The 23152-nt window shown below is 32.6% G+C and overlaps 1 pseudogene; it reads right to left on the bottom strand.

The window, feature by feature from the left end:
• Positions 1–21818: 21818 nt before the first annotated feature.
• The window catches only part of LOC102579384 (pentatricopeptide repeat-containing protein At3g22470, mitochondrial-like), a 3280-nt pseudogene continuing 1946 nt past the window's right edge, over positions 21819–23152 (bottom strand).

Genomic DNA, 23152 nt, shown 5'->3' with positions numbered 1-23152 from the left:
CCAAGCTAACCCTGAGCTGGCATATCATAAGCATACTTAAACAACTTAAAAAAAGATACTATGCGGAAGCTTAAAACATGATATAAACTGAATGATGGGGAATACCCAAAACTAGTCTTAATATAAAAATATTGAATAAGAGTTAATGATACTGAACTATAACTCAAAATACTAAAGTTGAATCTATCTATGTCTGAAATAAGCCTCTAACTGACTAGAGATGCTGGGACATGCCCCAGCTAACTCTAGCAAAAACTGAAACTGAAATAAAGACTAAAATAGAAAACATGTCTATTGTCCTCGAAGTATGAGAACTCACTAATGATATTGCTGAGTGTGGATCAGGAACCGATCTACGCGTGATCTGAATGCTGAGGACCTGAACCTACATCACGAAAATATGTAGCGCAGAGTATGCGTCAATACTTGGAAGGTACTGAGCATGCAGGATAGGATAAAGCTGAACAAACATATAAATGAACAAAGCATACTAAGCAATGATATAATCTAAACATGATGAAGATACTGAAATATACTGAATATGAACTAAACTGAATGCAATGACCAAGTACCTAACATGCTGAAACTGAATACTGAAATATAACTGAAAACCTGGTCAAATGCACTGAGAGTCTGACTGTGGGAGCTACTAATAACCAACATAAAACCACGTGAGCTAAAACGTGGAGTCCGATGTATACGCCCCATCGAGAGGACCCAATATACCTTGGCCAGGGGTATAAAGGCATGACTGGCATGATACTAAATTTGATGCCAACAGAGGGGACTTATAAACCTACAGGGGCATGTAGTTCTGGGACTATGAGGGTGACTGACCCTAGTCCAAACTCGGTGTTAAGCCTACTCCCAACTGAAAATGTGTACAATACAACATAACTGAAATATATTGGATAGCTCAATTGTCTCACATGCTAACTGAAAATGCAGCATTTAAGTACTGATAATGAAACATTTGAAATCTGAGGCATATATATCTATATATCTGTTCTAGCTAGTGTAATTCATGAACTAAACGAATCTACACGACTAGGGTTCTGAGTTTCATGCAAGGAACTAAGCAACAATGTTACGAGAACCTAATAATCTGATTAAGAATACTATAACAGCTAAATCACAACAATTCTCTAAAGTTCTAGAAACCCTAGGTCTAAACAAGATATAGTAATCAAGAATCTGACTGAATTCTAGGGACCTAATGGATGAAAGGAATCCACTAGTGAAATTCCACATACCTGATGACGAAATTCATAGAGAAATCTTTCGATTTTGGGGTTCGAACTGAAGAAAACCTGTTGCGTTCTTAGTAGGGTTTGGTCTCCTCTTTCGTTCTAACTATCGATTGATTTTGGAGAATAATCGATTAGGGAAGGATTTGATTAAGTTACTAGGCTTAAACTGACCAAAACTACGTAGTTTAGGGGTTAAACGAAGTTTAGGTGTCCAACGTATAGGCGAAAAGACCAAATGACCTTAAACTTAAAAGTTGTCGGGGCCAACGACGGACCGTGGATGGACCAACGGTCCGTCCTATCATCACGTCGTTTGGCGTCTGGGACTAGAACCTGAGGACCACGATCCACAGACCTGGACCACTGACCGTGGATGGACCTACGGTCCGGCCGTGGGTCGTGCCTTTTTGGAAATTCTTGGAGCATGTTGAGGTGGCCAACCACGAACCACTCCTACGGTCCGTGGGCCCACCTACGGGTCGTGGGTGGCCTCCGTCGGTGGCACCTGCAACATCTGAAATTCCGCAATTAGGTTCTTTTCAAATACGGGGTGTTACACAACTCTTGTCCAAAGTTGTTTTGAGTTGTAATTTGTGATTAGATTGTTGTATTCGGGAGGGGACAAGTCAAGAGTACCATTGGACCTCAATATTTGCGCCTCAACCTAAAGATATTTTGTTTTCTTCATTTTATTTTCAATTATAATTTGTTATTTCACCAACACTCTCTTTTTTCCCTAACCTCACTAGATGGTGGGTAGGGGTGCGCATCGGTCGGTTCGGTTCGATTTTAGGTGTTATTGGTTCGGTTTATCGGTTTTCGGTTTGTAAATACATCAAACCGATAACCAAACCAATAACATATTTCTTATCGGTTTTTGGTTAATCGGTTTATGGTACTTAACGGTTCGGTTTTCGGTTTAACCAATAAGAAAATACTCATATATATTATATACACGATAAGAAAATTTTCAAATAAACCATATGATTTTTCCAGCATTTGGCATGAAAGTAATAATCATAAAAGTAACAATCATTTTTCTTGCAAGTTTAGACACTAGACACATTCAAAGGAAAAAGTGTGAAAGTAACAATCGTTTAACCATTAACAAAAAGTGTGAAAGTAACAATCGTTTAACCATTAACAAAAAGTGTGAAAGTAACAATCGTTTAACCATTAACAAAAAGTGTGAAAGTAACAATCGTTTAACCATTAACAAAAAGTGTGAAAGTAACAATCGTTTAACCATTAACAAAAAGTGTGAAAGTAACAATCGTTTAACCATTAACAAAAAGTGTGAAAGTAACAATCGTTTAACCATTAACAAAAAGTGTGAAAGTAACAATCGTTTAACCATTAACAAAAAGTGTGAAAGTAACAATCGTTTAACCATTAACAAAAAGTGTGAAAGTAACAATCGTTTAACCATTAACAAAAAGTGTGAAAGTAACAATCGTTTAACCATTAACAAAAAGTGTGAAAGTAACAATCGTTTAACCATTAACAAAAAGTGTGAAAGTAACAATCGTTTAACCATTAACAAAAAGTGTGAAAGTAACAATCGTTTAACCATTAACAAAAAGTGTGAAAGTAACAATCGTTTAACCATTAACAAAAAGTGTGAAAGTAACAATCGTTTAACCATTAACAAAAAGTGTGAAAGTAACAATCGTTTAACCATTAACAATAAGACTAGTAAATTTAGTATAGTCTTATTGGGTTATCGGTTTAACCATTAACAAAAATTATAAAACCGGAAACCGAACCAATAACCCAATAAAAAAATTTGCAAAACCGTTTAAAAACCGTTAGCCCAATAACCCAATATCAATAAACCAATAGTATATTTTTCGGTTCGGTTTATTGGTTAAATCGGTTTTTGCACACCCCTAATGGTGGGTGTCCGTGCACGCACGCAGGGCCGAACCTACGTGGAGCTCAAGAGTTCACCTGAACCCCCTGGATCGAAAAAATTACATTGGATTTATAAGGTAAACTTCTGATTTTATAAGTATATATGTTAAAATAAACCTTCTCGAAATAGATGATAAGCGTAGCTCATTGCCTAAGGGGTTCATTGTTAGTCGAAATAGTTCAAGTTCGATTCCCATGTGTAACATTTTTCAACCTTTTTTTTCTTTGAAAAGGCTGAAATGGGCTCCGACTTTGGGCTTAGAATACAGTAAAAGGCCTATTGTTTTTGGGTTCAATCTAAAGTTGTATTACTTTTATTTACTTTTATTATTATTCTCTTTATGTTATTGGAAAATTTGTATGAAATAGCAAACTATTAATTCAAATTAAATGTTATAGCCATAGTTTCTTTTATTTGTAATTCGCAGCAAACATTCCATGTTTTTTGCCATCTGGCGGGACCCATTCGGAAGGTATATTAGTATATACGAATTCTCTTTATACAATTTTGTTTATATACAATTACTACTTTTTAGTTTGTTTATACAAATTCAATTTGTTGTTTGTATATTTTCCATAGTTATACATAACAAGACATGTTTGTATAATCTCTTTATGTATATATGTAGTAATTTTGTTTATATACAATTACTATGTTTTAGTTTCTATATAGATCAATATACAGATTACCGAAATATACAGATCAAGACATGGTCGGTTTTTATGTATAAGTATACCGAAATATACAAATACAAATTTTTATGTATATGTATACCAAAATATACAGATTAACAGGCATAGCAAACATAAAATTTGTTATGGAGCGCAATTATACAAACTATAGCTATATAATACAAATATGATTTTTAAAACCTAAAATTTACTCTATCTTATTTCATTTTCGTAATTCGACTTTGTTTAAAATTATTAGCTACATTTTTTTAAATATTTTGTTTCTTGTATTCTTCTTATTTATATTGCTCATTTTGTTTCTACATAACTCTCTTCTCGTGTACTAACTCAAAGAAACTCTTTTAAAAAATGACGAATTATTATTAAATTTGAATTACAAAAATATTATATAAAATAAAGTAAATTAAGATTAATTGAATGGAAAATTTTAAAAGTCGTGAACATCCTTTTAACAAAATCTATTTAATTGAATTTTTTTTCTTAATTTAATAGTATCTCTTTGTTATTTCTTTTTCAATTTGATTCTAAAGAGATGAAAACTAAACTAAACTTATTTGATTTATTCATCATTTGTCTCTTTTTACAAAAAAATTAACCTAGTCAATTGAATTAAATAAACTAAAAAATCGACGATGTCATTTATTTATCTTTTGAATATGCACTATAATATTAGTAACTCAATCTTACACCTTTTTAAAGAATCTTGGTGTTTTTTAAAGTAACATATGATTGAATGAGTACTAATTCAAAATAAAGAAAAAGTAAAGCCTGCAAAAAAGAAAAGAAAAAACTAGAAATTTTTAAAAACTTAATGGAGTAGGGTAAAAGTAGGCAGAACCTAAACGTGACATGACAAGATAAGTAAAATTTACAGGTTAAGATCAATATTTCACTCCCACCTTGCTCCATTTTTCATCTTGTATTTTTCACGTGTTTACTTCTTTATGCTTCGAACCTCCTTCATAGAAATCTTGGCTTCACCACTGCGCACGAGCCCCATATTTATTTATTTATATTTTGTATAAAATTATGTTAGAATGAAAACTTGAAGAAAAAAAAGAACATTGAGTATAACTTTCTGCGCATATGGTTTTCTCTCTCGACGCATGGTAACTAACTTGCGCCTACCATGGGAAGGAGAGCTCGAATTCCATCATAGAAAGCACTAATGGCTCAGGAGATGATGGTGAAGGACACTATTAAGTAGAGGAAAGGTACGAAACAACAAGAAGAGAATGAGAGCAAAGGGAAAAAGGTGATGTAAACTAGGGCTACGATAAACGAGAAGGAAAATCATAGTACGAGATCAAAATATAAGAACCAACAAAATGTGATAATAGAAAAGCCAGACGGAAGTGAAATAAGCAACGAACAAGAAATATGAGCCAGATCTGGGAAATGAGAGCAAGCAATCAATGTAATAGTGACACCAGCGGAAGGGAGGAACTCAAGCAATGGAACAGTGATAGCAGGGACATCAATAAGTCCTTGCAGGGGCAACACTAGCCCTAGGCTTAGTTGCACAGATGAGATTGAAGCTCTGGCCGAAGATGCAGATAAGACCTCTATCTGGGATAATTTCGATATAGGGAAATTGGTCAATGCAGGATTCAAGCTTGAATATGTGTCTCTATTAATGCAGGGTGATTCAGTTGTATGTGAAATTGAAGTGAAGACATAGGCACTGAAATAACATATTGGAGAAATGCAGTAGTATGCCTAGTATTAGGGGTGCATCCTCCATTCTCTATAATGAGTGGGTACATCCAAAGTCATTGGGCAAAACATGGGATCAATAAAATCCCAATGCTAAAAAATGGAATAGTGTTGGTTCGATTTGATTCAGAAGCGGGGAAGAATGTTGTAATCCAAGGGGGAATCTATCACTTTGACAATAAGCCATTTATTGTTAAAACATGGAGTTCTCAAGAGATGAATTGTACACAATGCCGATATGGGTGAAATTTCTATGATTAGAATTCAAATATTGGAGTCCCAAGGGACTTAGTAAGATTGGGAGCTTGGTAGGAAAGCCTTTCATGGTGGGCCAACACACTGAGAAGAAGGTGGGCCTAAGCTTTGCTGGATTATTAATTGAGGCCGAGATAGATTCTGAGCTACTAGACAATGTATGGTTCATGAATGAAAAAGAAGTTCTCGTAGAGGTAGAAAGTACTACTCCCTCTGTTTCAAAAAGAATGACCTCCTTTCCTTTTTAGTTTGTTTAAAAAAGAATGACCTCTTTCCTTTTTTGGTAACATTTTACTTTTAGCTTTCCACGTGGCATGTTTAAGACCACAAGATTAAGGGCAATTTTGTACATTTGACATAACTTTAATTTAGGACCACAAGATTCAAAAGTCTTTTTTAATTTCTTAAACTCCGTGCCAAGTCAAACCAGGCCACTCTTTTTGAAACGGAGGGAGTATATGATTGGAGGTTATCCTTGTGTAAACATTTTAAGAAGTATAGGCATACAAAGACATAATGCAGGAAGAAGAATGCAACAAAAAAACCATTAGAGACACTTGTGGAAGTAGAAGAAAGCAAGCAACAATGGAGAAATGGAGAGTCTCATTTGATAGCACACAGAATGCAGGGATAACATCTCCTCCAACACAATTGAGGAACAATACAAAAGTGAGGATGAGCTCACAAGGAACCTGGATAACTCTTGCTCATAGGAGGAACAATCCTCAACAATTGAGAACACAAGTGAACAGTACCGACACGTTACATGCCCTAACAGAAACAAAACCAAATGAGGTAGTGAAGGATAGGGGTACAATAAAAGAGGGAGGCACTGTCATTCTTGGTCTAGGGAATGGATAACATAGTGTGTTGGAACGTAAGGGGCTAAATGGCCACAATAAGCAAAATGAGGTCAAACTCCTATGCGATAATCAATCAATAGGGTTGATTGGCTTGCTAGAAACAAAGGTGAAGGTGAATAAAATTGGGTAGGTGTGCACAACCCGCTCTTTTGAATAGTAGGACACTTGATATCTAAATGGGGTCCTTCACAATATTGACAAGGATGCCCATATTACAACCACCATTAATCCCAATCATCCAAATCAATAAGAGCACCCAAATATTCAAGGGAAAATTTGTTTTTGCACAAAAAGATAAAGATAAAAATAAAATAAAAACTTAAATAAATAGAAAGAAAGAGTATAACCTAGAAATCTATTTAATTCCTAAGTCCCTGGAAGCGGTGCTAAAAACTTGTTGCGTTCAAACGCATACGTAAGTGTACGTGGTCGTGCAAGTAATAAAGTGGTTTTTTTTTAGAAACTGGATGTCGAACTCACAGGGATTTATAGATTAACTATTTACTAAATTATACTAATTCTAATTATTTATTTAAATGGATATTTTAAAGATGAATATAAATTAACTAAACTAAAAGTAAAGATAAAATAACTAATGAACAATTAACCAAGGAAAGAGAAAACTTTTACACAATCAATCTAGGATTATGGTTTAGCTAACAATCACGTTTAGCATCAATTTCATCAACTTATTTGATTATTTAGTTGTTGATTCACGGGGTTGATAATATGGCCATGATCTCCCAACCACTAATCGTCTACCACAATTGACAATTCAACTACATCATTGAGCGGGGATATATTATATCAACTATGGAGCATTATGTTGTTTTCCCGAATTTGAACCAAGCGCGACACCTATGTATATCCTTATCCTAAACACAAATAAATTCAAGGTATTATTACAAGAAAATATCATTCTCCTTATATTCCACATTCTGTCCTTATATTCCTTTCCTCAGTTCTAGAAAAAATAATAAAATTATTCTAATGGTGATCAAACATCAAAATAGTAATCACAAGAACATAAGAACAACTAATATGATAAACAAATATGCCGAATCAAGAATCACTAAACAATCATTTTGTAAGTTAACATAATCCTAGAACGAGAAGTTTAATTCTACATAGACATAAAGCAATTACAACATATCGTCCAAAGAAAAGATATAAAATAAATAAAGGAGAAGAAAAGATAAAATCCTAGGTCAAAGTTATTTTCAATATTGTGTCTTCCTCCCCTCAAGAATTATTTGAGAATTATTTGAACTGTTTATAGATATAAAAAAAACCTTAAATAAAATAATTGAATCCAAAACAAATTGGAAAACCCAAAACCTAAAGGAATTGGATTCCATTAGAAAAGCATGTTTGGTGTCTTCTATTATATTGTTGTTGCCTTCATAATTTGACACGCGGCGCAACTCAATTTGCTCTTTGTATTTTGTGATTCGTAATATGCACTTCTTATATATTACTATATATTATTATATTAAATTTAATTCAATAAGTTGTCTGTTTGATTTCCTTCAATAATCTTCATCTTTCATTCGTTTTAGCTCCAAATCTATTCATCTTCACACCAATTTAATCCTACAAATAAAATACATTATTAAGCACAATTCATAAAATTCATGCTAAAAGGGGGACAAATAAAAAATATTAAATGTGAAGCAAATAATGATTAAAAATATGTATTTTAGTCCACTATCCAATCAAATTCAAAATTAAAAGGAATCATTATAGTCATGCAATGTTGTATAAATGATAGTCTAGTTGATCTGTAAGGATTTGATTGTCTAGTCACCATAATTAGTTAGTACTCTTCATTTATTTATATCATTGTAATCTTTGAGCAATACACAAGTTCAGAATTATTCTCTTCTAAAACTCTTTAGTATTCACTATTATTTAGGTAATTAAAAAAGGCAAAGTTAGTGAAAATAATTAATAAATAACAACAAGAACTAAAAAAAATGGAATGATATGTTAGGAAACCATTTGTTATAATTTAGTGTGTCAAACTTCAACTTTTCCAAAAACAATATTTAATTTATTTTTACATAGCTCATAAACTTACATTTAAATTTTTTATCATATATGTTAGGTATTGAATTGGGTTGTGCTCAACAAGGCCTAGCTACCCCTAGTTTAGAAAAGATTAAAGAAGATGAAGTGCAGATAAATTTTAAATATAATGTTTAGTGCGATTGAGTGATCTTGAATTTAATTTCTTACTCCACTTTTAATAAGTTTTGATCCATGAACAACACTTTTGACTTTTAACCATGCATGAAGGTTTGCACACGAAGCAAATGTCCTCAAAAGTTCAAGATCATTAATTTTCAAGGTTATTGAATATAGTTTCTTGCATTAAAAATGACTGGGGGTACTTTTTTCTTTTGATTTTTCATCCAATGTCCACATTGAAGTCCAACTCGATTGACTTTTGACACCATTATTGTTTTAAGTTCATTTTGTTACTTGGACTAAAAGTGATCCACATTAGCAAACTTAAGGGACGTACTGCAAGTTTTTTGTTCATGCTTTGATTTTTCACATGGACGATAAATGTGTCATTTGTGTGTAGATATTTGTCATGGTGTTGAAATATGAAATGAGTTTGGTGTAGTGTGTGATACTTTCAATTTCCAAGCTAGGTTGCTCGGACTCTTCAAAAATGATGTCGCCCGCACCCGTGTCTAAAAGATCAAGTTTGGTGGCAAGAGTGGGATCTGTAGAAATAGCTTTTTGGTGCAATTTGTGTCAGAACTCACCTTAAATATTTATACTGATGAAAAGAAGAGTGAAGACCATAGCTGATGCTTCTGGTTGGAGAGGATGAGATAAACATAGCTAGTGAGAGATGCATATAAGGACACTGTTTTTGTGCTTTACTGAGGATTATTCCTGTTGACCATATGCATCCTTGTGATTTTAGAACAATAAGAACACTATTGTTAACTGTCAAAAACACTAAGGGCATTAGTGGAAAGAGTTACTTGGTACCTGTTACTGACAGATATCCCGTGGAATTAGTCAAGATCCTCTATGATTATAAAAAAGAACACAAGTGATTGGAAGTAGGAAGAAACAGAGAATCTTCTTCAAGATGGATATATATTTATGGCAAAGGGCGGCCCGGGAACAAAACGTGATTGCTTTGCAGTGCTTATGATGAGGTTATGATGTTTCTGGTATGCTTTTTCAAAAGGTTATTGCAACAGTTCAGCTGATGAGGCTTTTGTACTCCATCCTACTGAAAAGATCCTTCTTTTAGCCTGGTATATGCCCTCTATTGCATCATAAACAGGTACCCTGCCAGATACTACTTTCATGACATTAAAATCTTATTCTATGAGTTTGAAGATACCCTCAAGTATGTCAACCACTATGGAGTATGACGTATTGTTCTTCCCTGAAACCACCTTGCCGCATTGAGCATGAGGTCACGAGGTATGGAGTCCACACCCATATCCACTGCATTGGTGACCTACCTACGAGTTTATATTATATTATATTATTAATTGAATAAATAATGATATAAACTAACCATTCTACCCACTACACCCCAATACACGTAACATCACCCCACTTCCCCTTCCAACTAACCCCACTCTCCCTTACCCTACACATATCTGCACAACACAGAACACACGTAGAAAAACCAAAAAAAAAAAAACCAGAAATAATACACACACACAAAAAGATGACTACAGAAAAGGAAAAAAAATTCAACATATACGGAATATTTTTTAGAGGAATCAGCAGACAAAAATACAACACACACAACGTAGAAAACCAAAAAAAAACGAAAAAAAAGACCAAAACATTTATTTTCTCTCCAAGCACACAGACGCACACCATAAAAAAAGCAGCAATACACTCATTAAACTCATAAAAAACAAACACACAACAAAGGACAAAAGTGGAGTTTGAGATTGAGTTACGTAATTTTCAGTTCGTGGTTCCTAATTGTGGTTTTTTCTTTGTGAATTAATCTTCACAAGAGGTAACACTAAATCTTCTTTGTATAGTTTAATGTCATTATTATACAAATATTGATTGCAATATATTGAAATTGTCAAATTTTGTATGTGTTTAACCCGTTAATATTCATTGATGTTATAATATGAAGTATGTTCAAATCTTTTATATCAACTTTATGATTAGATCCTTTATATAGTCATATTTAGTATGAAATTGTTATAACGCACCGTAGTTTATTTCATGTTTATGCAACCCATAGTTTATTTCATGTTTAAGTAAACCTATTGTTCAAGTCTATTCTTATTTTTCATCTTTTTAATGATGATATGTGTAGTTATGGCTTAATAAATTGAAATAATGGGAATAATTAATGACCAAGATTCATTATGTAAATTATTGATTTTAATTAGTAGGTTTTTCTTTTCACTTTAATGACTAAAATAAAGAAAAATAAAAGATTTTAGGTGCCCATAATTCCTAACATGATTATATTAATGTGCGAAATTTGTATAGGCAAGTGTATATTTTAAATTTATTTATTTTTTACTATGTGTTCTTATTGATATTATGATTATTCTTTTTTTTTTTAGAAAAACATAGAATAAAATAAAACAAAAGATTTGTAACTTTCTTTAAATTTTATTTAAGTGAGCAATCTTAATAAGAGTTTTCAATTAATTAGTTTATGTTGACCTATATTTTTAATTTTTAATTTTAATTTTTTTTTTATTAATAATTAAATTTTATTCAATTGAAATAATAGGAACATGATTAGATCGATAATAATAGTAGGCAAATATTAGGATACAAAGAGCTTAAAATCAATTTTAGTCTTGAAATATAAATAAATAAAATAATTTGTGGCAAGGTTGGAAAGCGCTGTTACCAATACACCACACTAATAAAGTAAGACAGTTTTACAAATTAGTTTAAAATAAATCAAAGAAAGCGGGACTTAAGTAAATTGTTAGGCTAATAAACATAATGTATTCAAAAACTAAGTCAAGTCAGATATACGTCAATAAAGCGACCATGCTAGAACCACGGGACTCGAGGGGTGCCTTACAGCTTCCCCTCGGTCAATAGAATTCATTATCCAGATTTCTAGTTCCCTGACCAATAAAAAATTTAGAGTCAACTTCCTTTTGAATAGCGGTAAAAATAAGGTGACTTGAAACACCAAAACTCAATTTCAAGTGACGGCTCTAAAATAAAAGAATCCATGTTCGAAATGTCAATTTAATTGGAAAAACTCTTCTTCTTTCAAAACATCAATTTTGACGAAAAAATATGGGTGTGATAGATGGCGACTCTACTGGGGATAACTAGAATTCGAGCTTATAAATATTGACTTGTGTATGACTATTATTAGTTTTTATTGTGTTTGTTATCGTTATGAACTATTTATCCGCTTATTTATCGCTTTAATATTGTTTGAATTGCAATATAAATTGTCTTCTCTACGCATCAATCTGAGTCTTTTGAGATACTTTAATCGAAGATGCAATTACGCTCCCGAGCCATGAGATACCAGAGATGCGACAATGCTCCTGAGAATGATTCTATAGTAACATATGTCTTAGGATGGGAAGGACCAACAGTGAGGCCGAAAAGCCTTGCTATCGGTAAACTGTCCCTTCTCGACTCGAGTTATCCACTCGTTTTATATCCAGTCTAGACACCTATTTCATTAGGTTGCTAAACTTAGTAAAACAGGTCTCAGACATTTATTATCCTTAATAGGATTCACTTTATTTGCATCATATGCATTTTTTATTTAATGCGGCTCAACATAAGGTTCGAGTCTATGTGCTATTTGTTACAAAGATACTATTTGAATGTCGACTGACTTTAGAATAAATTAGTAAACTGGAAAAAAAAGGCATTCCTCAAATTTTTAATAAATATAGCAATTCTTTGTAAAATTTCAAAAAGATTGAATTTTGCATTTTTGCAACAACATGACCAAAAGGAAAAATAGTTTTCGAAAGTAGAATACATTTTTAAAAAAACTCTTCATGAACTACGCACACCTGATTCTCATATCGTTGAGATACGTAGGCAATCCTCCTCGGGTTCAGTGATCTTTATTTAAACTTTCAAAAAAAAAATCTTAATCTTTATTCAAAAATAAATAAATAAAATATGAAAAAATTTGTTTATTCTTTCTAAATTATAGGATTCTTATCCTTTTTCAACAAATAAAACAAAATAAAAGTTCTTACTTCCCATATCGAAACTCGCGAACTACGCGCACCTGATTCTCATATCGTTGAGATACGTAGGCAACCCTCCTCGGGTACGGTGATCTTTATTTAAACTTTCAAAAAAAAAATCTTAATCTTTATTCAAAAATAAATAAAAAATATGAAAAAATTTGTTTATTCTTTCTAAAATATAGGATTCTTATCCCTCTTCAACAAATAAAACAAAACAAAAGTTCTTACTTCCCATATCAAAACTCACGAACTACGCACACTTGATTTTCACTTGGATGAGATACGTAGGCAACCCTCCTCGGATTCGGTGATCCATATTAAAAAAAAAAGTATTTCTTATTAGAAATAACGTTGTGTTCATAATCTTTTTAACTACATTTGACCTGATTCTTAATTTGACAAGATACGTAGGCAACCTTATTTTGAGGTTCGGTCCAACAGGAAAAAAATCTAAAAAGTCTTTGTCACAAAAATTGGGGTAAAAAAAAGGGATTTTTTTTTAATTTAGAATTTTTTTTACTTGGTTGGTACCAACATACTTAGGAGTGTGGATAAAGAAAAACAATAAAGTGTTAAACTATTTGGCAAGACAGACCAACTTTGTTGTGATCTATAGACTTCTTTTGGTATCTCTTGATATATTTATGTAATACTTGAAAATTTGTTTTGCTTAAAGTTAAGGCTAAAATAAATTCGAACTCATGTTTCATGTGCATTGTGTGGTGAGCTTTAGATATAAAATTCAAAGGCATGAGTTTGTTGATCTAGAACTTGGCCCGAATGTAGGTTGAGGCGACATTTTGAACAACATTTAACTTGGGAAATGATTATAGGCTTTCTTTGATCCGATTATGCCTTTCAAGCCTACCAAATGACATCTTATCCATAAGACTCCTATTTCGAGCCTGAAACATTTTTATTTGAATAACCATATCTTCGCATATATCATTTTTAGTGCATAAATGCATTATTCCTGGATCTCACCTCCTTGAGCGCATTGTTAATTAGCTACACAAGCCCAAAGATCTAAGTTGGATAACAAAATGAAAATGCCAAATATGTGAAAGTTCAAAAAAAATGACAAAGAAAAGCTAGAAGAAAAAATAAAAAAATTCTCCCACAAGAAGGAGAGAAAATGAGAAAAAATAAATGAAGAGAAGCTTTCAAGAAAACAAAGGTCAAACGCGAAAATGAAAAAATATTGAGAGCATTGTGCAAATTTTAAGGAGGAAATAGTCACTTTATCCCAAATAAATATCCTACCTTTCTCTAAGCCTACATTATAAGTCAATGACAAGTTCTATTAGATCTCATATTTTGTGTTCTCACATTAGTGGATACTTACATGAGGGTCAAACATATGATATCTCAATCTCATGCATTGAACATTTTTCTGATTGTGAGTGACTTTCAAAAATATTCTACGATCTAAATTATTCTATTGTGTGAAGTAGGACTTTCATTTGTTGCGAGAGCATTTGAAACATGAGGAAATTCTAGGCCCTTAATTTATGCAAGATGGACTGATCTTGTTAATGCTTAAGAATATTTGAGATACCATTTGAAATTATAAGGATTACTCAAAGTTGACCTCAAATTTGTCTAAAAGTGGTTGAAGGTGATTCATATGCATAATACTATTTTTTGGTACCAACTAAAGTTAAAACAATCTCAACCATGAATTAATTTCTTTCTTTTCTCCTTTAGTTTTTTTTTTAAAAAAAGAGGTCTTTTGTAGAAAAAATTTTATTTATATGAACTACGTTTGACCTGATTCTTGCTATACAAGATACGTAGGCAGTCTTACAATGGGCTCGGTCTCATAGAATAAAATTTTATATCCTTGAAAGATCAAAATCGAAAAAAATAATTGAAAAAATGATAAATTAAAAAGAATTTCAAAGTTTCTCAGTTTCAAAAATCGGGACATGTTTTTATTTGTTATAAAATAAGATAAATCAATCACTACCATTTCTAGGGAACAAACACTATGTCATCTTTTATTTCTTGGGAACAAACACCCTAATTACATATTGTCTTGCATTTTCTTTTGGTACAAGTATTTCTCATTCATGTTTATAACTCAAAAAATATTTTCTGGTGCAAATTGGGCTAAAAATAAAAAATGTTGTGATGATTCCAATTGATGATTATGTTTAGTAAGATATTCTTACATAATGAGATTTAGACTAGCAGGACCCTCCTGGACAATGGGATTAGCAGGACCCTCATACATAATGAGATTTAGTTTAGCAGGATCCTCCTACATAATGAGATTTAGATTAGTAGGACCCTCATACATAATGATATTTAGATTAGCAGGACCCTCCTACATAATGGGATTTAGATTAGCAGGACCCCTATCATAATGGGATTAACATGACCCTGCTACATAATGGGATTAACAAGACCCTCATCATAATGGGATTTAGTCTAGCAGGACCCTCCTACATAATGGGATTAGCAGGACCCTCCTCATAATGAGACTAGCAGGACCCTTCTACATAATGGATTAGCAGGACCCTCTCATAATGGGATTAACAGGACCCTCCTACATAATGGGATTAGCAGGACCCTCCTTATAATGAGATTTAGATTAGCACTCCTACATAATGAGACTCCTACATAATGGGATTAGCAGGACCCTTCTACATAATGGGATTAGCAGGACCCTCCTCATAATGAGACTTAGATCAGCAGGACGCTCCTCATAATGGGACTAGCAGAAATGGAATTAGCAGGACCCTCCTCATAATGGGACTAGCAGGACCTTCCTACATAATGGGATTACCAGGACCCTCCTACATAATGAGATTTAGATTAGCAGGACCCTCCTACATAATGAGATTAGACTAGCAGGACCCTCCTCATAATGGAACTAGCATGACCCTCTTACATAATATGATTTAGATTAGCAGGATCCTCCTACATAATGGGATTAGATTAGCAGGACTCTCTTCATAATGGGACTAGCAGAACCCTCATCATTTTGAAGAGTGTCAAACGCTCACTCTAAATGACAAGTTAAGCATCGAATCCATTCAAGATCAAGATACTCACCAAAATCAAGGTGATATCTCAAATTCAAGACTCAAGTGAAGCTGCATAGATATGAGCTTGTACTTTTATTTTCCTTTTGACTATTAGCTTTCATTTTTTTAATGTAAAGATGAGATCCGCGACCTGGAGCCTCGATGGAACCTCACTTAACTTCAAATCCATCACCTCATCTCCTTGAACTACATGTGACTTGATTCCCTTATAATCCGGGATATGTAGGATGTCCAAAATCAAGACTCGGTCGCACAAATTTTTCCTTTAAATACAAGTCCGATCAAAATTTATCACGTTATCTACTTCTTTGTCTGAAAATCTTCGTGTTTCCGGTCAAAGAGGGGCAAACTCTAGACACGTAATTTTTGACCGAACTTAAGGTCGTACACCATTTTTAGTAGATAAATATTGCTTTTATATATAATTAGATATTTTTCTTTTATCTTATTTTAGTAAGTTTATTTTAAAAGATTTGAAAATAACAAAAAAAAAAGATATGTTTTATTTTTAATTTTAGTTTAATAAATAAGCTAGTATTTGTTAATTATAATTTACTATTAGCTACTTATTTGCTCTACTTTCCACTACACCCCAATACACGTAACCTCACCCCACTTCCCCTTCCAATTAACCCCACTCTCCCTTACCCTACACATATCTGCACAACACAGAACACACGTAGAAAAACCAAAAAAAAAAAACCCAGAAATAATACACACACACAAAAAGACGACTACAAAAAAGGAAAAAAAAATCAACATATACGGAATTTTTTTTTAGAAGAATCAGCAGACAAAAACACAACACACACAACGTAGTAAACCAAAAAGAAAAAAAAAAGACCAAAACATTTATTTTCTCTCCAAGCACACAGACACACACCATAAAAAAACAGCAATACACTCATTAAACTCATCAAAAACAAATGCACAACAAAGGACAAAAGTGGAGTTTGAGATTGAGTTACGTGATTTTCAGTTCGTGGTTCCTAATTGTAGTATTTTCTTTGTGAAATAATCTTCACAAGAGGTAACACTTAATCTTCTTTGTATAATTTAATGTCATTATTATACAAATCTTGATTGCAATATATTGAAAATGTCAAATTTTGTATGTGTTTAACCCGTTAATATTCATTGATGTTATAATATGAAGTATGTTCAAATCTTTTATATCAATTTTATGATTAGATTCTTTATATAGTCATATTTAGTGTGAAATTGTTATAACGCACCGCAGTTTATTTCATGTTTATGCAATCCACAGTTTATTTCATGTTTAAGTATAACTATTGTCCAAGTCTATTCTTATTTTTCATATTTTTAATGATGATATGTGTAGTTATGGCTTAATAAATTGAATTAATGAGAATAATTAATGACCAAGATTCATTATGTAAAGATGTTAGTTAGTAGGTTTTTCGTTTCATGTTAATGACGTAAAAAAAGAGAGATTAAAAGGTAAAAAACAAAAGAAAGAGAAAACGTAATAAAAAAAGAAAAAAGAAGGTAAAGTTAAAAAAGGGAAACGTAAAAAAAAACAAAAGAAAATTAATTATAATTTTTTTAAGAAGACAGAAACAGAAAAAAAAAATATAATGAAAAGGGAAAATAAAACGTGTCAAAAACAAACATAATAATAATAATAATAATTTTAAAAAAACAAATCAAGAAGTAAAAAAAAAAATGAAGCAGAAGGGAAAGCAAAGAAAAATAATTATTAAAAATTAAAAAGAGTAAAAAGAAGGAAAACAGGGAAACATTACAATGAAAAAAAAAGAAAAAAAAGGTGAGAAATTAAGAAATAAACAAATGTTGAAAGCATGAAAATAAATAAATAATAAAAAATATATGAAAAGTCCACACTTATAAAATAAGATAACTTTTACACAGGTTTAAAATAAAAGAATGAGGGTAAATAATTTTTTCTTTATAAAATAATATCAAAAAATTAAGTCAAGTCATACAAAAGTCAATAAAGCGACCTGCTAGAACCACATGACTCGAGGGATGCTTAATACCTTTCCCTCGATCAACAGAATTTCTTACCCGATCTTTGATTTCGCAGACCAAATAAAATAACGAGTCAAATTTCTTTTTGATTAGGGATTTAAATAAGGTGACTTGGAACACCAAAACTCAGTTGAATCAAATTTCATTTTGATTAGGGATTTAAATAAGGTGACTTGGAACACCAAAACTCAGTTGAATCAAATTTCATTTTGATTAGGGATTTAAATAAGGTGACTTGGAACACCAAAACTCAGTTGAATCAAATTTCATTTTGATTAGGGATTTAAATAAGGTGACTTGGAACACCAAAACTCAATTCCAAGTATCGATTCTGAATAATAAATTAATCCCTATTCAAAATGTCACTTTAATTGAAAAACTCTTCTTCTTTCAAAACATCAATTTTGAGGAAAAAACAGGGGTGTGACAGACCCAAACATATATCTTGCCACCATCATTATCTAATAACGTCCTTGAACGTAGGCTTTAAGCAGTTCAGCTCATCCCAATGCTCACTTACCACAAGCAGACAACATATGAGTGGACACATACCAACCTAATCAACGACTGAATGTGCTTAATGCGGTTATCTGTTAAGTTACATATTATGCAGAAAATTAGAAAAGAAAGATTTGAAGCATAAAAAGTCCTTGAAAAATATTGCATGTATAGCATTTAGGGGAATACAAATAAGTTTATTCAAGAGGAAACAAAGCCAAAACATGTACTGCCAGTTGATGAGTCTTTTTTGAAAAATATAATAAAAAATTGATTGTCTGGCAACAGTTACCAGGTACTGGGGCAAATGAAAAGAAATCACATAGTGGGAATTGAACCTGAGACCCTTGTGATTCTTTTCAATCCATTTCATTGACTTAAAAGCACTTTTTGTGTTTGTCAAACACTTTCAAAACTAAAAAAGAGCTTAAAAGCCAAAATTCACTTAAAATAAGTCAATCCAAACACCGCCCAAGTCTATTGAAAACATTAGTTACCATACCTAGAGAATTGGTAAGTGTGCATTTAAGTACAACACCAAAAACAACAACTAAGTCTCAATCCCAAATCTGCTAAATGAATTCTCGCTAACAATATCACTCAATTAACTTTCATTTTGGATTAATATTATACAAAATAAAAAAAGTTCTCTACAATTTTTACTGACATATAAATCTCTAAAACATAGAACATAAAGTAAACATACTAACATGATTAAAACATAATCCCAATCATTTTAATGGGGAAAAAAATTATTATCGATTATATAGATTGTTTTCTCCATTGTGTCCTATTTTTCTTTGGTTCTACAGTGGATTCTAAGAGATTGTCGGTCCATCAAAACAACTTCCTTCCGTGTGATTTTAAGTCTACCTCATTCCTTTTACAACACATTCACTCACCGTTGATTTTACACCTATTGGTGGAGCATTTGAAAGGAGCGAAATAGAAGATGTTTAGAAGGACAAAAGAGCTCAATTTTGAAAACCATAGCTGATTGTATTCTTTTGGTGTAAAATTGATTTAGTTGAAGATGTCGAAACCTTGTTACAGCTCGTAGAATCTTTTATATAGATAACCAAGGTTTACTTTCTTTTATTAATTTTTGGACGTAATTACAACACTTCTTAATGCTGGTTTTAACATCAACAATATTTATCTTTAAAAAAAAATCTCAGTTCACACTATCAAAGTATTGTATTTACTAATTTTAGAGTATCTATCATAATCAATAGTACTTCGGAAGTTTTTTCTCTAACCAGAAGGGTCTAAGGCAAGGCGATTCGCTCTCGCCATACCTTATTATTCTTGCTTCTCTTATCATTGAAACGTCTATCATTCCTCTCCATTCATATAGACTAGAAAACATGGGAGTGAATAGCAGTCCCTTGATGAAAGACTGCTCGTACCAGCTGCTGCAAATTTAATGCATCATTGAGCCATTAGACACCAAAAATGACAAGAGACATTGTCCAGATCTGTCTAGTGGTGCAGTGAAGCCTATGTTGCTCGGACTCTACAAAAATGTTGCCGCATCCATGACGGATCCATTGAAAATACACTATTTTTGGAGTATCCGACACACATCCATCGATATTTTTGAAGAATCCGAGCAACATAGAGTGAAGCAGTAGATAATTTACTGATAAAATTGGCATGTTTACACAGGAAGCATCTGTTGCACAAAACATGACTTCTTTTTTCGCAATATGGGCTAAACGTGCTTTGCGAAACAGGTGGCTCTCAGGGCTGCAATTATCTCCCAAATTACATGGCCAGTCCTTTTGGATCATATACATTGTTCTTAGACAATGTTACGGTTCTATGAAATTGTCAATTCCCAATAAGCATAAAGTAATCTTGGATCATGTATAAACTTCAAAGTATATTCTTAAATAAATTGAATATGATGTTAACCATTCATCTATGGTACTGTTTATCCTATCAGATTCAAACTTCTTTTATTTGAATTCATGGGAAAAAACCAAAATAATTCATTCTATATGGTTTAGAACAGAAGGATGGGGTTGACTTGACAGCTCTGACATTCTATTTATCAAAATGATGTAACTACAACTTCAGAAACGATCAAGAAGATTGTTCTAGTAGAGCATTTTGTGAGTTAAAAGCAGTTGTTATTGATTCTAAGAATAAAAAATAAAAAATGATATTACCTGAAGACAACAATAATAAAAATAATTGAAGATAACTAAATAAGCACTACAAATGATATTACTAGACTTATAATGTATACGCATAAGGAAACTCACCATTATTCCTGTTTTTTTTAGCAAAAAAAAAGAAAAGGAGAATGGTATAGTAACCATCTTTTCACATATTAAGAGTGAGATATCATCTGATTTCGTACCTCCTCAATAGGCCTTCCTAGAAAGCTCAAACAACATTCTAATTGCCATCAGCTTGTACAATTGCATTGGATGCTATTCTTTTGCAAGGATAATTAGGAAATTGTATCACAGTGATAACATAGCCGTATAAACCAAGAGAAAGAAATATTCACTTCTTATTTTACCAAGTGAAGCTCAGGTATCATGTCAAGGACAAAGGATTATCTCTTACAATGTCAACTACAAACGGTACGTTAGGCCAAGTTGCGGATTTTAAAGGAGAAGCCCTTTCCAGCCATTTCCTTCAGTGATAACATAGCCGTATAAACCAAGAGAAAGAAATATTCACTTCTTATTTTACCAAAGTGAAGCTCAGGTATCATGTCAAGGACGGAAGGATTATCTCTTACAATGTCAACTACAAACGTAGTTGCAGTTGCATTTAAAGAGAAGCCCTTTCCAGCCATTTCCTTCAGTGATAACATAGCCGTATAAACCAAGAGAAAGAAATATTCACTTCTTATTTTCCAAGTGAAGCTCAGGTATCATGTCAAGGACAAAAGGATTATCTCTTACAATGTCAAACAAAAATGTAGTTGCAGTTGCATCTAAAGAGAAGCCCCTTCCAGCCATTTCCTTCAGTGAAAACATAGCCGTATAAACCAAGAGAAAGAAATATTCACTTCTTATTTTCCATGTGAAGCTCAGGTAACATGTCAAGAAGGATTATCTCTTACAATGTCAAACAAAAATGTAGTTGCAGTTGCATCTAAAGAGAAGCCCCTTCCAGCCATTTCCTTCAGTGATAACATAGCCGTATAAACCAAGAGAAAGAAATATTCACTTCTTATTTTTCACGTGAAGCTCAGGAATCATGTCAAGGACGGAAGGATTATCTCTTACAATGTAAACCAAAAACGTAGTTGTAGTTGCATCTACAGAGAAGCCCCTTCCAGCCATTTCCTTCAGTGATAACATAGCCGTATAAACCAAGAGAAAGAAATATTCACTTCTTATTTTCCAAGTGAAACTCAGGTATCATGTCAAGGACGGAAGGATTATATCTTACAATGTCAACCAAAAATGTAGTTGCAATTGCATCTAAAGAGAAGCCCCTTCCGGCCATTTCCTTCATGAAAGTTGTCATTTCAGTAATTTTGTTGCACCTGAGAAATCCTTGTAGAACAAGGTTGTAAGTGACATTGTCTGGCAAACTACCGTTGTCCTCCATTTTTCTAATCGTATCTTTAGCTTTATCTAACAACCCTTCTAGACAAAATCCATTTATCATAGTATTGTATGTTTCGCATTCGGAAGTAATCCCATTGAAGAAAGCTTCTCGAAGATAGCATGAGCTTCGTCGAATTTACTATTTTTGCTTAATCCATTAATGACAACATTGGAAATTGCAATATTAGTATCTTCACTCTTTCTTTCCAACTTATTCAAGAGTGACATAGCTTCTTCAACAAATCCGTACTTAAAATAACCATTGAGCAATGTGCCATGAGTGTATAAATCAGGAATCGTCCCCGTAGACATCATTTCAACATAGATTTCTCTAGCAGATCCAATTCTACCAACCTCAAACAGACCTTGCAAGATAGTATTGTAGGTAACAATACTAGGTTTTGATCCCTTTTGAGAAATTTCACAAAACAATTGCATGGCCTTGGCCAATTCCTTTTTCTTACAGTATCCATTTATTAGTATGTTATAGCTAATAATGCTAGGTTCAATGCCCTTATCTATCAAGATATCAAAAATTCTCCTAGCTCTATCTAGTTGACCACGCAAACAATATCCATCCATTATCGCATTGTAGGTGATTATATTAGGCTCTACACCCTTTTCAATCATGTGTTTCATTACTTCCTTGGCATCTTCAACTTTCCCTTCTTTGCATAGTCCATCTATTAGTACATTGAATATTTGCACATTTGGATAAATATTAAGGCTCACCATCTCAGAGAAAAAAGTTTTAACTTTTTCCCACTGACCAAGCTTACACAAACCATCAATTATTGAACTATATGTGACTAAGTTTGGAGGAATGTCTTTCTGCTTCATCTCGTTCAGAAGACTTATAGCAGCATCTAAGGGTATGTTTGGTATGAAGGAAAATGTTTTCCTGGAAAACAAGTTGATTTTTGACTTATTTTCTCATGTTTGGTTAGTGATTAGAAAATATTTTCCAGAAAAGATTTTTAGTGTTTGATTTATGAATGAAAAATATTTTTGAGAAATATCTTTTATTTTACTAGAGTAGAAAATAATTTTTGAAATTGAAAATATTTTTTAAAAACAAACTTAAATTTATTTATTTTTTTGGGGGGGGGG

This window comes from Solanum tuberosum, unplaced genomic scaffold, assembly GCF_000226075.1.
Source record: "Solanum tuberosum cultivar DM 1-3 516 R44 unplaced genomic scaffold, SolTub_3.0 scf00044, whole genome shotgun sequence".
Lineage (NCBI taxonomy): Eukaryota > Viridiplantae > Streptophyta > Magnoliopsida > Solanales > Solanaceae > Solanum > Solanum tuberosum.
Note: the sequence above shows the minus strand (reverse complement) of the source record. Positions and strands in the feature narration are given on the sequence as shown.